Genomic DNA, 18,013 nt, shown 5'->3' on the forward strand with positions numbered 1-18,013 from the left:
ACATGATAATGTTTTGGTCAGTGATGGTCCACATATATGATGTTGATCTCACACAATAGTATCACCTGTTGATGTAGGAGCCAACTTAGCCTCTGTAAGTATACTCTGTGACTTCCCCCAAAGACAGATTTCTCTATGGGCACATTTTTCAGTTCTTATCCTGAGCATTAAATGATGCATGACTGTATGAGAAGATTATGTTCAAATTAAAAGTCCCAATAAATTTGGCCCAAATTCAACTCATAGTTTGTCATTTCCTATCTCTGCTGGCCACCTGGTCTAGACATGCTGCATGCAGTTAGGCAGATTTCATCCTCTTTTTTTTTTGTTTTACATTTTTTTTATTCTAATTAGTTACACATGACAGTAGAATACATTTTGGCACATTTTACATAAATGGAGTATAAGTTCTCATTCTTCTGGTTGTACATGAGATAGAGTTACACTGGTTGTGTAATCATATCTGCATAGAGTGTAATAATGTCCCATTCATTCTACTGTCAAACCTACCCTCATGACCCTTCCCCTTCCTTTACTCCTCTCTGTCTAGTCCAAAATACCTCTATTCTCCACACCCCCCTTATTGGGAATTAGTATCTGCATATCAGAGAAAACATTTGACCTTTGGTTCTTTGGGACTGGCTTATTTCACTTAGCATAATATTCTTCAGCTCCATCCATTTACCAGCAAATGCCCGAATTTCATTCTTTTTAAGGCTGAGTGATATTCCATGTATATATTCCACAGTTTCTTTATCCATTCATCTGTTGAAGAGCAACTATGTTGGTTCCATAGTTTAGCTATTGTGAGTTGAGCTGCTATAAACATTAGTGTGTCTGCGTCACTGTAGTATGCTGATTTTCCTTTGGCTATAAACCTAGGAGTGGGATGACTGGGTCAAATGGTGGTTCCATTCCAAGTTTTCTGAAGTATCTCCTTACTGCTTTCCAGAGTGGTTCCACCAATTTTCAGTCCCACCAGCAATGTATGAGTGTACCTGTTTCCCTATATCCTTGCCAACCTTTATTGTTGCTTGTATTCTTGATAGCAGGCACAGTCCATCTTAATATATGTGATTACCTTGTTTTAAAATGGAGTAATACGTGCAAATGGAGTAATACGTTTTGTTTGAAATGTACCTTCACCTCTACAACTTTTCTCCTTCTATGGATACAGTCTGATGCAGCAATAATGATAGTTATAGTGCAGAGATAACAGAGTGAATCTTTGTGCTTTGCAAATACCACTTTTAGCATAAGGTGACATGTAGGATCACTACAGTACAGTTTGTTGGCCAGTCCTCACAGATTCTAATTAAATGAGTGTCGTATTTCTCAGTACTGAAACACTCAGGGTCACTCCTGAGTGAACTGGTCTGCAGGAAATAACTACACAAACAACAGAGATACCTTTTTCTTTGGTCCTGTGACAGCTTTTCTGACCTTAGGGGTCTGTGGAGGGGTGAGCCATTAAAATGAGACAGGGGGTCAGGTTTCAGGGCGTTGAGTCTAGCTTGTGGTGTCTGCTGTCAGCAGATTGACTGATATCTAGGAAGGCCACACCCAGAGGCAGAGCAAGAGAAGGGGACACACAAAGGGCATTTTCGTGGACCATTCTATTCCAAACAGGGCAAAGGTGTAGTATAACAAAGGAATAGCTGAGTGTAGCTCTTGAAGATATTCCTTCTACTTCTTGGGCTGGGGCAATGCCCAAGTCACCAAGTGATTGCTCAGAGCCTCTTGGTTCAGGATGGAAGGCATGGGTCATTCAGAGTGGCTCCCCACAAATGGGAATGACAGTGTTTTCACTAGAATACTTTAAAATTTCAAAATATCTGGAGAAGGTAGCAGGGATCCTAAAGAATTAGAAATCGGGCAGTGCAAAACAATGCCCTTCTAGCCATTCTTGAGCCAGAGGTGGCAGAATTTCTCAAGAAGTGGAAAGGCTCCATATCTATGTGTTGTTCTAGAGTGTGGAACCAGTGGGGAGCAGCATTGGTGCATGAAGTCCACTCACAAAGGGTGTGGGCAAGGAACAGTTCTGAAAAAGTACATTGTGAAGGGGAAAGAAATTTGAAAACAAGGACTATTATGAGCTGCCTTCCAAGAACTTCCTAGTGTTCAGAGTCAGGTTTTTCAGAGATTGCTTCCTAGGGTTTTGTTTTGTTGTTGTTGTTGTTGTTGTTTTTTGCAGACTTGATACCACAAAACTGATGAAAATTACACTAGTACTCTGCCACTGAACTAAATTCCCCTTCCCCTGGTGCTGAGGGCCATTACCAAGTAGGTATTGACGCATCGTAATCCTTGCCAGTGTACCCATGTTAAATGGACTTGCCTTGGAAATTTGCTGCGACCTTGCTTGTGTGTTTGAGAAAGATGACCCTGCTCAAGGTGATCCAGGGTGGATCCAGGTTTGAGGAAGTATCCTGCAGGTTTGAGGAAGTATCCCGGTCCTTGGGTGTAGGGTGTTCCCGGTTTAAGGCATTTCCCGGTTTAAGAATATGGGTTTTAGGGAAGTTGAGGTTGAAGATTATTGCTGCTGGGATTAGGGTGTTCCTGCTGCTTGTTCCCCTTGAGTTTTGGTGAGATTCAAATGGGATTTGGAAAAAGCCTCGTGGAGTAGGTGAGTTGTGAGATAGAACGAGACTGCCCCTGAACGTGTGTGGAGGCTGGTGTGAGATCGGGAATAAAGAATTGCTGTTTGAACCTACAAAGTGGTGGTGCCTCCTGATTCTGGTGCCCCCCAAGATATCGGTACCCTAGTTCCACTTCTTTTTTTTATATTTATTTATTTATTTATTTAATTTTATTTTTTTATGTGGTGCTGAGGATTGAACCCAGGGCCTTTCACATGCTAGGTGAGCACTCTACCACTGAGCCACAACCCATGCCCTAGTTCCACTTCTTAAAGGTTCTGGACCTGAATCTTTTTTAAAATTTATTTATTTATTTATTGAAGTTGTTGATAGACCTTTATTTTATTTATTTATGTGGAGTGCTGAGAATCGAACCCAGTGCCTCACACATGCCAGGCAAGTGTGCTACTGCTGAGCCCCAGCCCCAGCCCCAGCCCCAGCCCCAGCCCCTGGACCTGAATCTTTAATAGGACAGTCTTGCCAAGTGATGTACTATGTTCTGCTAAAATAGGGATGTAGGGATGGACCAGAGTCATTATTGTCAGGTTGGTGGCAGTGAAGCAGCCTGCCCGTGGGAAAAACCATCAATCAAGAAACGGCTGTCAGCAGAATCCCCTGGCCAATCCTGGGATTCAACCAGCTTCCTGCGACCAACTCCAGAGGGACAAGGGACTCTAAAAACACCTTTTCCTGTCCCAAGCCCTTCCCTTCCTGCCTAAGCCCCATAAAATCCCAGTCTGGTGGAGCTCCCATGCGGTTTCTCCTCAGACCCTTCTCCTGTCCACTCTGTGTGTCTGATGAATTGCCGCCCAGGAGTGAATCTCAAATAAAGCCTCCTTCGGCAGCCTTTTTAAATCTGCCTCCTTTGGTCGATGCCCACCGTGTCTTCTCTTACAATTATGACTTTGTGTTTTTTGTTGCTGACTTTCATTGTTCTGCAGTGAGTTACAAAGTCATAGGCCACAGGACTTCTCCTTTTGAGTTTTATCAGTGCTCACCATGAACATGTTTGCATCTCTGTTCAAGTGCCTTCCCTCTATTCAGATTTAATGTGTATTATCTTGTTAATCCACAGATGTACAATTTTTCTTGTTAGTAATTTAGCAAACATGGAGTTTTTGGTTTACTGGTTGCCTATTTCTGAGTCTTAGTGGTTTGTATTATACTTGCTTGTTTATGGCTTTAAATGCATTTAAATGGAATATAGCAAGCGTAGACTAAGAACAATGATAGAAGCATAGCAAGTGAAAAAAAAAAGAAAGCCATAATATTTAGTTGACATAGTAGATATTTTATTGATGAAAATTATATTCCACTGTCAGCCTTACTTGTTTTGGAAAATATTACCTCCCTTTATTTCTTTGTATCATGTTTACCAAAGCCATGCCTTGGATTCTATTTCTGACCCTCCCTATTTCTGGACAGGTGAATTGGCATTCTGACTTCATATGTCATGCAGCAAGGGAGATTTGATGTACCTTTGGAATTCTGCTCAGCAGTTATTTGATCTTCCTCAGGGTCCTCCTGGAAGTTGTTATAAGTGCTATGTGGGCCATTGTGTGTGTCAGTGTGAAAGGTTAAAGAGTAGCTTTTTCTATTGGACACCTGTTCCTTTTTATTTAATAGCTTATTGAGATGTAATTTGCATACCCTGTGATGCACCTATTTAAAGTGTACAACTCAGTGGTTTTTAGTACACATCAGAGTTGGGCAACTATCACCACAATCAACTTCAGAATATTTCATCACCTCCAAAAGAAATCCTGTCAGTACCCATTAGCAGTCATTCACCATTTTCCCCTGGTTCACCCAGCCCTAGGCATTCTCTCATCTCCATTCTGTCTCCATAGATTTGCCTATTCTGGACATAATAGAAGTGGAATTATCCACTATGTGACCTTTTGTCTGGCTTCTTAGTGTAAAATCTTCAGGGTTCATCCATGTTATTTTACATGCTCAGACCTTCATTCTTTCTTATGGCTAAATAATGTTACATTGAAGGAATTGACTCATTTTACTCATCAGTTGGTGAATATTTGATTATTTCCCTTTTTGAACTGTTACTAATAATGCTGCTATGAATATTTGCACACAAGTTTTTGTACAGACATATGTTTTCATTTCTCCCAGGTATGTACCTGGGTCTGCCACACGACCAGCGCTGGCTTCATTAAAGAAGGTTCAATTCATGAGTAAATGCTAGGGAGTTTTAAAGAGTCAAGACTCTAATTACCTTTAAAACCAGCTCTAGGAAGGCTTCTCCTAGCTCAGGCCTCCAGCCACCTAATGAGGTAGCTAGGTTTGCTGAAGAGGAGAGGGAGGGAGGGAGGGAGGGAGGGGGAGAGAGAGAGAGAGAGAGAGAGAGAGAGAGAGAGAGAGAGAGAGAGGGAGGGAGAGGGAGAGAGAGAGAGAGAGAGAGGGAGGGAGGGAGGGAGGAAGAGGGAGAGAGAGAGAGAGAGAGAGAGAGAGAGAGAGGGAGGGAGGGAGGGAGAGAGAGAGAGAGAGAGAGGGAGAGGGAGAGGGAGAGGGAGAGGGAGAGGGAGAGGGAGAGGGAGAGGGAGAGGGAGAGGGAGAGAGGAAGGGAGGGAGGGAGGGAGGAAAAAGAAAAAAACACAAAAACACGCCAGGGAGTGGAGTTTATTGGGTAACAAAAAATTCCAGGGAAAATCCCATCCAATGAAGTGTTAAGGGGGGCAGCATCCCAAGGTCCTGGGCGACGATTGGGTCTTCAGGGCAGTGGACAGACACGCCTCTGCAAGGACAAGCCCTGGGACCTGGAAAAGGGTGGGGAAAGCTCTGACACAGCTGTGTCTAAGTGCCTCTCACCCATACAGGGAGGTAACTCAAATCACGTGTGAGGATAGCTTCCCACACCTGGGAGTAGAGTTGCTGGGTCATTTGCTAACTCTACCTTTAACCTTTTAAGGAACTGCCAAATTTCTAAGGAACTGCACCTTTTACTTTCCCAAAAGATCATAAATATCAAACTAAAAATTTTCCTGACAGCAAAGGAAACAACCAAGAATGTGAAGAGAGAGCCTACAGAATGGGAGAAAAGCTTTGCCACCTTCACCTCCAATACAGCATTAATCTTCCTATATATGAAGAACTGAAAAACGTAACACCAATAAAATAACCCAATCAATAAATAAGCAGAGGATCTTCTGCAACCATAGAAGTGTCTGTGTTCAGTCAACAGATGAAAAAAGTGAACATCTCTAGTAATTAGAGAAAAACAAATTAAAACTACATCAAGATTTCATTGTACTCCAGTCAGAATGGCAATTATTAAGAGTTCAAGTAACAATAAATGTTGGTGAGGATGTGGAGAAAAAGGCACACGCATACGTTGTTGGTGGGACTGCAAATTGGTGCAACCACTCTGGAAAGCATAGTGGAGATTCCTCAGAACACTTGCAATGGAACCACCATTTGATAACCCCCAGTTATCCCATGTACCCGAAGTACTTAAAATAACATACTGTAGTGATGCAACCACACAGTGTTTATAGCAGCTCAATTGACAATAGCTAAGCTATGGAACCACTCTAGATGCCCACCAACAGATGAATGGAGAAAGAAAATGTGGTATATATACAAAATGAAATATTACTCAGCCTTCAAGAAGAATGAAATTATGTCATTTGCCAGTAAATGGATGAACTGGATACTATCATGCTAAGTGAAATAAGCCAATCCCAAAAAACCAAAGGCTGAATGTTCTCTCTGATATGTAGATGCCAACACATAAGGTGGTGGGGAGAGAAGTTCACTGGATTAGACAAAGGGGAATGAAAGGAAGGGAGGGAGTGGTGGGGGTGAGAGAATAGGGAAAACAATGTATCAAACATAACTTTGCTGTGTTCATATAAGAATACATGATCACTTTAACTCCTCACCTTCTACACCACAAGAATGGGAAGTTAGAGTCCATGTATATACAATATGTCAAAATGCATTCTCCTGTCATGTATATCTAAAACAAGAACAACAAATACTGTGGAAAAGATAAGAAGCAAACAAAAAATCCAGGTAGGAAAAAGTATTTGTAACATCTTAAATAAGGAAGCAGTGTCCTTAGCATATAATGTCTTCTTCAGTGACTACCAAGAGAACCCACAGGCAGTAGAAAGACAGGCAGACAACACGAGCAGTAGAGAAAACAAATGACTTTCAAATGTATAAAATGTTTAGCTTCAATTACAAAATAAAATCTGTTAGTACATTGCACTGGTGAGGTTGGGTAGAAATAGGCAGCTCTTTTTTTTTTTTTTCTCCCAGTGCCAGGGGTGGAACCTGGGCCCTTGCATGCCAGGCAAGTTCTCTGCCATGAGCCAGGTCCCCAGCCCTCAGGCAGCTCATTTTGTTGGTGAGAAAGTAAATTAATCGAATCCCTTGGGATCGTAGACACCCATTTTTTCCTATATATTTGACGTGTGCAAAGGAGCTCTTGTAGGGATCTTCATCATGGTGCTGTTCCTAGAAATAAAACATCAGAAAACACTATGTGTGTCCAAAGGTCACTGATTAGGTGAACCTGCTTCATCCATTTCATGGTCTGCTGTGCACCTTTACGTGAGAAAGTGATTCTTGGATATGAATTTGTGGCAGGCCACTCCCCTGTGCCTCTGATAGTGCCCAGCCTAGGGCAGATGAGCCCAGAACCACTGCTTGACCTCTGCCTTTAGGCTGCTGGCACTGAAACAGGTTGCACAGTGGTGGGGGAAAAAAGAAAGAGAAAATAAGTTGTGAACAGTAAAGGGTGATTTCCTGTGGGCTAAGGTACAGGACATCATATGTCATTTTCTGGTCTTCTAAACAGAATAAAATATGTATTGTTACGTACTTTGCATAGAAGGAGTCACAGCTACTTGTTATTTCTAGAAAAAGTAACTGAGGACTAGGGTTCAGGGAAAGGAGGAGGTTCTAAAACTTAATTTATTATTATCATTATCATCATCATTGTTGTGTGGTACTTTGGATGGAACCCAGACGTTTTGCATGCTAGGCAAGTGTCCTACCACTCAGTCCTAAAATTGAGTTTTTAATCAACTTGACAAATTTGCAGTTTTTAACTGTTACTTGTGTTACCTTCACTGAATCAGTGAGGTTTTTTCCCTATAAATTTTACTTTCAAGTCTGCTTTTTTAAAATAATTAACACATTGGTAATTCTTGGTACGTGTATAATTTCCATTGTACCTTTGTTTTATTAGTCACCTCTCAATAATTAATTCATCATTTGAGCATAAAGACAATGTCTTTAGCTTTGGGTTGATATTTCTCTACAAAAGAAATATCACAAGTTGTAGAGGGAGCATTTGGAACAAATATAATTCTATCATCTGTGTTCAAAAGGTTGATCCTCTTTTTCTATAAATATATATGAGCAAGTATTTGTTGGGAATACTCTTGATATTATCGTAGTCATTTCTTTTTCTATTTTTTTGTGTGTTTCTGTGTGTGCATGTGTGCGTGGCTCTCAGGATTGAACCCAGAGACGTTCTACCACGGAGTCATATCCCCAAGCCTTTTTATTTTTATTTTGAGATAGGGTCTAAGATGCTGAGGCTGACCGTGAACCTGGAATCCTCCTGCCTCAGCCTCACAAGTGCTGGGTTTATACGCATGTGCCACTCTGCCTGGCTCTTTTTTGATTTGAGATGAAGTGCTGTAGTTGGCCCTGTGTGAGAGGTTTAACTAGAAACAGTTCATTCTCATTGGTATCATGTGTTCATAGAGAAGGCCCTTGACAGATGAGGGCTGCTATTTACCATGTTTGGCTTAATGAGGAGACATCTCTTTCTTCTCCTCTACCTTTGAGCCTCAGGAGCTCTTGCTTATTTCTAGCCATGAAAATGGCTGCAGGAACCAGAAACATCCATAATTTTGTGATCTTTGTTGCTCTGCTGTCAGTGGCTGTACCTGATGTAGGACTATGGGTCACTCGAGGAAGACTGGTGAGAACATTGCAACACAGCTGTGCTCCTTGGTAGGGGGTCATCACCTGGCACCTACTACAGGGCCCAGGTCCACTTCTGCTTCTTTATCTCAAATGGAAAGTGAATGTGCAAATGCAGATGCCTTCCAAGGCTTGCATAGCTTTGTGCCTTCTTCAGTGCCTCATGTCTTCCTGGAACCTTGATCTGAAGCACTCCACTTTTACTTTTTGTCTGTGGGCGTACTGCATTAATGCAGCATTTGTAGGCATTGTCACTAGGTGTTTCAAGCCCAGGGACTTTGGATAGTGTTAGGATGGACAGTGTTAGGACATATTCTTATTGAGGGTCCCAGCTCTCCAGGAGGCAGTGTGGGGGTATTGTTTTCTGTTTTGCTTGGAGGGCCAGCTATGTGGGACTGTTTTTACAGATCTGCACCATTTATCTGCGAAAGAGAACTATTACAATTAATTACTTTATAAAACCTGCCTTTGAGCCAAAAATGAGGACATAGATTGCCTACTATTTTAAAGTGAGACTCTTAACAGGATAATTCTTGGAATTTAAAGGCTATTTTTTTACTATCTCATTCTTTAGATCTTAGATATTTTTCTCTATTTTTTTAAATTTTATATTGTATAGCATTTTTATTTTACTTACAATAGTAAGTTAAAAAAAAAAGTTTTCCAAAAGGAGAGAGTTGATATTATCCATCATATATAAGTACCCAGTCTTCTACTGTCTCACTTGCCCTGGGAAGGTCAATCTCCAGGTCTCATGGGGGTGCAGGTAGGACAGCATGAGACCCACACATACAGTGTGCCACCCAGCTTTTTCTTCAAGAAGTACAGGATGCCATCGGGGGAGATAGGGCTGCAAGTCAGGAGGTAGCTGGGACCTATCCCCCGCCCCAGCTCAGGGCAGGCAAGCCCTGTCCTCTCCTGTCTGTGACCAGCCCTTTCCAAGCCATATGTGAGCTAGCAACATCTGCTGTGAAGATGAAAGCTCAAAGCAGCCACATGCTATGGTCTGAGGGCTGTGGCTGAGCCTGTGAGTCAAGTAGTATGCACCTCTGGGCTAGTAACTTCTCAGGTTGCTGTTTCTTCTAGGGTCATGGGAGCTGATCTGGTTTGCAGAACTGAGATCTGTCAACAGCCAAGCAGGGTCACTGACAAGGCTGTTGGGCTAATAAAATGGGTTTCAGGACGTGCCACAATAGCCTCAGGAAGGGATAGGCAGCTGAAGTGGCCCACAATGTTCCAGGGTCCTGTGAACATAGCACCTCATATGGCAAAAGAGATTCTGCATGTACAATTGCAGATGTTGAGATGGGGAGATTAATCTGCATTATCCAGAGGTCAGAGTGAAAGACATGAGCTGATTGCTGTCTTGGAGAATAGAGGAAGGGTCCACAAGCCAGTGAATGCAGGTTCCCCCAGAAGCTTTAGACGGCAGGAGGGAAATTCTTCACAGAGCCTGTAGAAGGAATGCAGCCTACTCACACCTCAACCTCAGCCCAGGGAGAATCCTGACCCCCAGAACTGTAGGACCAGGTGTATGGTCACCCATACAGCCACGATAAAGACTCACTCCCCAGGAGTGTGGGCATGGACAGAACTGAGGAAGCCAGGACACCACCAATGCAGAGCCCAAGGGAGGGAGAGTGGCCAGGAAAGCCCGGAGGGGTCTCACTGTGACTGATGAATGGGATGGTGCTCAGAGTGACCAAACAGGAAGGAGCATACCACCAGGGGATTGGACCCTGCTCCCTGACCTAGGGAGGTAAGCCACCCCTCCCCTCAGCAGATAATAGTGAGATCCCAGACACTATCCAAGACCTCCAGAGGGGAGCATTGGCTGCAGGGCCACTGAGAAATTCAGGGGCAGGGCTGCTCCTTTTCTGTGACCAGGGATGGCTGTGTCAGACACACTCCCCCAAACTCAGACGATACACTAATGAGGAAGAACCTCCTGTCTGAACTATATCCCAGTAAACTTCAGATCCATCAGAAACCTACTGAGGAACCAGGAGGATTGGAGCTCAATGCAACAGAGCTGCACTGCTCCTGAGATGAGGAGCCAGTATGATCCTGGCTGCCAATCTGAGGTGCCGTATTCTGAGAGGGATGAAGACTGCATCCCTGAGTGTCCTAGAGCTGCCCAGAGAAGGGTCACATCTTTGTCCCAGAGGAAAAAGAAAATCCCCTCAAGAATACTGTCATCCCAGGGTGTAGATATTTGTAAAGAATAATCTAAGTTGGGTGGCACACTCCTATAATCCTACCCGCTTGAGAAGTTGAGAAAGGAGGATCACAAGTTTGAGCCCAAAATTTAAAATAAAAAGGATGAGCATGTAGCTCAGTGGTAGAGCACATCTGGGTTCAGTCCCAGTACGAAATGAAAAAGAAACAAAAACAAAGGATGGGAATTGCTGTAATATGAAATTCAGGAAGGCATGGACTTCGGACACCAGAACCCTGTAAATTGACCAGGCAAGGCCCACTGGCATGGGTGGTAGGAGTAAGCATGTATCTCAGCTACAAAAAGTCAGGCTGGCTGAAACAGGAGTGTAGGCTCATGCTGTGGAGAAGGGTTTGACAAGGCAGGGAAGGGCCTTGAAGGATGGGAGATAACCAGATGGCATACTAGAAGGACAGATGGACACAGACCAAGCATAGAGGCTGTGGGAGTGTTTACAAGTTCCTCAGACCAACAGCCTTGGCCTTACCCTGCAGTTGTTAGAAATGCAGGTCCCAGGACCACCCCAGACTCATCTCAGCAAGATGCTGTGTGTCCACATATTAGGGAGGAGTGCTCCTAAAGCTATAAGCAGGACAAGTGAAGAGAGGCTGACTCCACAGGATTAGTAGCAGATCCTCAGGTATGGGCTGATGTAGAGCATGACCATGATGCCAGCAGTACTGATTCTGAGCAGTTAGGAAGGAGCTGTCATGGACCCCAGACGTGCCAACTAGCCTGCTTGGGGCAAAGCCAGTCTAAGCCCAACTTCCTCTAGTCACTGCCTCAGGGGAAGGGCATGGCACACTAGTGTCTCAGATAGAAGCTTGTCATTCTTCTCCAAAGCCCAGCACATTTATGCCCAGCTGGACCACCTGCCCTTAGAATGCTGGAAGCACACTGGCCAGCCCACCGCTGATCCTCCTCATTCCCCGGCTGGGTCATTCTTGTGTTGTCTAATCTCTGACAATAAAGAGCCCTAGAGGACAGCAGCCATGCTGCAGGTTCCCAAGTCCTGCTCCCCACGTCCAATCCAGTCTCTTTCAATATAGTATCAGGCCAGGTAACCCTGAATTCAATTTCTGCTTCTACCAGTGTCCAGCTCTGATACATGCGCAGGTCAAGTGACTTCTCCCAGTCTTAATTTCCTTATCTGTGAAGTGGGCTGATCCTAAACTCAGCACCCCACACAGGAAGTGATCTTTGTAAAGCTCACTGCCCAGGGGCGTCACTCTGTAGTGTTCCTTTCTAGGATCTGTTCGTAGATGTCTGACCAGACAACAAGTCCTCTTGAGAAGCCTGTGTGGCCATATTCTTCCTCCTGCATCAGTAGGGGAAGTCTCTTACCCACTGTCAGCCTCCACCTAAATCCTTCTGCCCTGCCAGGTCATTTCTGCACAAGACCCAGTTCTTATGTGGAGCCCAAAACTGAAGGTGAAGATGTGTTCCTAGCAGCCAAGGGTGCCCTGGAGGAGGGACCTGCCCAGTTCTCTCTGCCACATGCAACCCAACATCTTAGCCATGGTGATAGCTCTGAAAGAAAAACCTTCAAAAGAAGGTCCTAGCTGTGATCTGCAATCTCTCCCCTGTTAATTGTCTTAACAACTGCAGCTGCTGTGTACCAAAGTCTATCACTACCTGTTGCTGTACCTCTGTCAGTCAGTTAGGCCTTATGACTTAGAGCTGCAGATGCCACTGAATCCATGTACTTGTCCCAGAATAGCAAAGCAATATCCAGGGTGAGCTGGAATACACCAGGGCCCACCCACATTGCCAACCACCTTCTGCTACCCCTAGGTAAGTGCAAGCAGATATCCCAGGGAATGTGTCTCCACAGAGACCATAACTCTCCAGAGCCTGCTATGACAAAATTGGCTTGAGGCACAGTGAGGCAATACTGAGGCAAGCCAGAGGATGCCAACCTGTCACCCCACTGCAGCTTGACCCTGGACCAGTACAGGTACCCTCTCCACACAGGGCTGCAGTACTGAACACCTGGGCATCCTGGATTCACTAACTTCAACCTCCTGGGAAGCTGGGATTGCAGGCCAGCAGTGAGAAAACACAAGTAAGGCAGAACTGAATGGAAGTTCAGTCTCAAGAGTTAATCAATAGCATTGGTATTTTTCCAAAACTGATTTGCATAAATTTCATCCAGTGTGTTCACCCAAGTGCTGTATAAATCCTTAGACTAGCACACTCCCAAGTAGCAATCCTATTGGGTCTCCTCCTGCCCTGTGTGAGTTCTGCTTCTGTTCACACTTGAATATATTCTGCTCTTGCACTCACTTATCCTCATCTGTGGTTTTCATTCTTCAAATTCATGACAAAGAATCCAGAAAGAAGAAATTTGCAGGGAGCAGTGTCACCATGAAGCAGGAGGCTTCCCGGTATCCAGCACATGCTCCTGGACTCCCAGAACTATCAATTCAATAAATTTTATGGGGGCTGGGGGTATAGCTCAGTAGTACAAGACTTGCTAGCATGCATGTAGCCCTGGATTCAATCCTTGGCGGTTCAAATTAAGTAAATAAATGTCTATTCTAAATAAAATATCAAGCCGCATACATTTCTTTATTGCAACAATAATGTACTAAGACAGAGCTCCAGGAGATGGGCAGCAATCAGAAGCAGGATGAAGGTGATAGCTGAAGAACAGCATGGAGTGTGGGCTCTGCAGACACTGAAATGGCTAGAAAATGAAGCCATCTGGTCTGGGGAGGGCAGCTTGGAAACAGATCCTGATTATGAGACACATAGGAATCACAGGTAGTGAAGTAGCTCTAGGTCCACTCAGGATGGCAGACGTGGGTAGAAGAGGACATATGAGCACCTTGAAGAAGAACTGAATGAAAACGGGTAACCCAAGAAACTGATGCATGCGGTGTATGTATTTACCAGTCCCAGATCAGGCAAGAAAACAGACGGCCAGGCTACAGGGTCAGGGTGGGAGCATTTGGAAATCCTGGAGAAGGCTGTGGTATAAGCCCAGGGGCAGAGAGAAGCCTGCAGTGAGTCCAGCTGAAGAGAGGGGAGGTCACTGGGAAGGGGGAAAGCTCACACCACTCCCAGGATGAAGATATGGACCAGCTGAGAAAGTGAGAGGGCTGGAGGCCACGGAAAGCTGAGAAGGAAAATAAATCAAGGTGTGGGAGACCAACCTTGCAGGTGACTGGGTCACACTCCCCCAGCTGGGTGCTGAGGCGCTCAGTCACAGAAATGTGGCAGAGCTTTCCCCACCCTTCTTGGGTGCGAGGGTCGGTGTCTCGTGCATGGGTGTGTCTTGCTACAGCCCCACGGGTGAAGCTATGCTCACCTGTTCCTTTATAATATAACCCCTTGCCCGGTTAAGGATAGAATCTTCCATGGAAGTGCCTTGTGTGTGTCCCCTTCTCTTACTGTGCCCTTGGGTGTGGCCTACCCAGGTGTCAGTCAACCTGCTGACAGTGGACATCATGAAGATAGACTCAGCCCCCTGAAACCTGACCCCTTGCCTCATTTGAATAGCTTCTATTCCTGTGCTCTTGCTCTCTCTCTTCCTGGGGACCCTTAAGGTCAGAGGAGCCATCAGAGTGATCCCAAACAAAAAGGTATTTGTGTCTCTTGTGCGGTTATTTTGTGCGGCCCAGTCAGCCCAGTTCAACTGAAGTGACCCCTGAGCCTTTTAGTCATGAGAACAGAAACCCGGCATCAAGGGAGTCGCTTTGGAAATGCATTGTGATGACAGAAGGAATGTGACTCTCAGAAAAGAGAACACGGGAGCAATTAAGACAAGAATATGGCAGACTCGGAGCACCCAGGCTTCTGGAACTGAAGAACATACAGAGCTGCAGTGGAGGCTGAGCAGAGCTGGGGAGAGGACAGCTGTAGTTGTGGGTCACAGGAACAGCTGGCTTTCTTAGAGAAAGAGAATATGGGGAAATTCAAAACCATGTTAAGAATGATTAAAACAGAAAAGTAGGAAGGCAAAGGGTTTGATGTTATAATAACTTATACAAAGTAGATAAGATGAGAAAATTAAAAGAGCAAAGAATCAGGAAACTACAATTTTCTCTAAGGAGAAAATGATGCCACAGGACATCAGAAGACACAGAGGAAGGAAGAAAACCAGTGGCAGCAGTTTATAGGGACAAAATGTTTAAAGAACAGAAAGATGCAATGGGAATGACACAAGAGTCCATCAGGCCACCCAAGGACACTGTGACTTCAGCTAATCTCATACTCAAATTCTCTCCTATGATTATTCAGATTCTTTGCTCTCCTGTATCTCTTGCCTAAACTAATCATACGCCACACCAACTGGAAAGCTGGAAAAATAAAATAGGGGCAGTGGTACTAAAAAGGAGAAGGGGGAATGACTGAAAGTCAGCTTATCTGTCACTGCTACCTGCCAAGTTCTGTCTCAGTGTTTCAAAATCAGGAAATATAATTTTCATTTTGTTTTGAAAATCAACTTGTTATCTTTAATATTTACAACCAAAGCATTCATTTATGTCAATGTTTTGATAATTGGGGGGAAATTTAACTTAACATTTAATTATCGCCAAAATAATGAGAGAGATATTCCTTGGACTTTTTCAAAAAGGAACAACCCAGCCCTTCTACTAGGAATCCACTGATCTGCCATAGATAAGACCAGTCTTTCCCAAAGATGCATAAAATGGGAATTAAACAATGCTCTCCAGGCTGGGGGAATTTCAGTCAAGATAAATGCTTGGTTGGAATATTTTACTTTTTTATTTCAAAATATTTACAGTTGCAAGGAAACTTGTGAGAATGGTACACACAGGTTCAATGTACCATTCATGCAATATCCCCTAATAGGAACACATGATAAGACTATAGGATAGTATTTACATTAGGAAATTTCATCCATTCAATGAGTCTGGAGGTGTTTATCAATTGGGAAATAGAGTTCTAGTACTTGCCTTGGTACCTGCGGTGAGCCCTGGAACATGGATTTCCGGTGAGCTCTGCATGCTGACTTCTGGAGTGGCCAGGAAATTGGTCTTACAGTGAGGATAGGAAGGCTGACTTAGGTGGGTCCAGAAAGACAGCCTTTTGGTAGGCCCAAAAGTTGGAGTCCGGTGCCTGCCTGCCCAGCATTACCCAAGACAGGCCTTTCATCAAGAGAGTTTCCTGGCAGTGACTTCTGAAGGGCACCTCTCACACAGTGATCAGGAACACAAAACCAGTCTGGAGACCCTGACGCTGCCTGGTGCCACCCTCACGCTGTGTAGTTGATGTCATGATTTCCCCGGTCTCTATCCACACCCCTTTCCTTGTCTTCTTTCCTGGACACTCACCTCCACTCTATAGTAAGTACCCACAGGGCAGGACCTGAGTCTGATTTATTGCTCTGCTCATCCCACTCCTACCAAATACTTAGTGAAATTCCTGTAAGAACTCAGGACACTGAAACCAAGGTCAGCTTCCTAGATAGGTCATATACATCCATGTCCTCTGAAGATGCTGCATCCTGAGGACATGACAGCTTTCATTCAGACCCTCCTAGACCTCCAGCCATGTGCCTTTTCTGTTAGCTGGTCCCAATCTGTGTCCTTTTTTACATGACAAATCAGTAATTATAGGATTGTGCTCTCCTAGCCTCAGTGATGTACTATAGAGAATTATACAGTAGGTCATTGGATGTATACGACCAACCTGGGAAGCTCATCTCCAGCCATGTGCCTCTTTTAGCTGGTGCCAATTTGTGTCCTTTTTGACAAGACAAAACAGTAAATGTAGGATTTATGCTCTCCTAACCTCAGTGAGATGTTATAGAGAGTTATACAAAATAGGATCATGGGAATCCCCAATTATGCACCACTGATTAGAAGTGCCAGTGGTCTGGGAATCCCAGAGCTTACAGCTGTTTTCTGAAGACAGGGCAGCATAGAGGGGGCCCTCAACCTGTGTCAGTGAGCTCCATGCAATTGATAAGCATCAGAATTGTATTGCACAGTCTCTGTCTTTAATGACTTCTTCCTTCATGGAATTTTACCTCTTCAGTTGCTCCACTCACCCAACCACCATTCCTCTTTTAACACATTCAACCAGCCTTAAGCTCATTCCATGTTGGTACTTCCCAGCCTCTTCACATCATCTCCACTTGCCTCTCTAACCCCACATCACATCTCATCACTGGCTCTGTTGCCACCTCTCTCTCTCTCTCTTTTTTTTAATGGTGCTGGGGATTGAACCCAGGGCCTTGTGTATGCAAGGCAAGCACTCTACCAACTGAGCTATATCCCCAGCCCTGTTGCAACCTGTCTTTAGCTTTGTTTTTCTTCTTGCTGATACTTTGCTTCACCTGCTTCTTTCCACAGCTGCTCCCGTATTCTATGAAGCTCCCATCTCCCAAGATGCTTGTCTGCAGTCATTCAGTGCCCACGCTGTTAGCTCTTTCCTCTCTGTGCCTATCTATTTGCCAGCTCAAGCTCTTCCTATCATCTCATTCTTCTCACAACTTGCCCTAGTACCTTCATTTCCCTTCACCAGTTTCTATTTCAACAAGACCCTTTGGGTTTCCTTCTGTTATGTAAAACTAGAAAACAGGTTCTGGAAAAGACTCAAACTGTGACTCCAGTAGCAAAGTCTACCATTCCCTGTGTGTCCTCCTCCTTGGACCATTACCATGAAGGCATCTCCTGTTGAGATGCCTCTCTTTGATTTTGCATTTAAGATTGTTATACAGCTCTCCCAGAATTTTCTTTCACTCTTCCTGTGTTGTCTCTCTCAATGTCCTCCCTGTATTTCCTGCTTCCAGTCTCTAGTTAGAAAGTTCTGCAACCTTCTCTCTTGTTTTCCAAGATGAAAAATAATTGAGGTGTTTTCCTCCACAGGTAAGAAATTTGGTCAGTTAACAACAACCCTGTTAGGGCTGGGGATGTGGCTCAAGCGGTAGCACGCTCGCCTGGCATGCGTGCGGCCCGGGATCGATCCTCAGCACCACATACCAACAAAGATGTTGTGTCTGCCGAGAACTAAAAAATAAATATTAAAAATTCTCTTCTCTCTCTCTCTCTCTCTCTCTCTCTCTCTCTCTCTCTCTCTCTCTCCTCTCTGTCTCCTCTCTCACTCTCTCTTAAAAAAAAAAAACAACCCTGTTAAACCACAGTCTCATTTGACAAAAACCAAACAATGCAGAATGACATGATCATATGCATCATTAACGTAAGAAGATTTTCAACTTTAT

At 44.2% G+C, this 18,013-nt stretch overlaps 1 protein-coding gene across 6 annotated transcripts in view; it reads left to right on the forward strand.

The window, feature by feature from the left end:
• LOC144257048 (uncharacterized) overlaps positions 1-18,013 on the forward strand; it is a 69,949-nt gene that overhangs the window by 13,346 nt on the left and 38,590 nt on the right. The gene's annotated exons all lie outside the window — the stretch shown is intronic.

The sequence above is a fragment of the Urocitellus parryii genome, chromosome 9, assembly GCF_045843805.1.
Source record: "Urocitellus parryii isolate mUroPar1 chromosome 9, mUroPar1.hap1, whole genome shotgun sequence".
Lineage (NCBI taxonomy): Eukaryota > Metazoa > Chordata > Mammalia > Rodentia > Sciuridae > Urocitellus > Urocitellus parryii.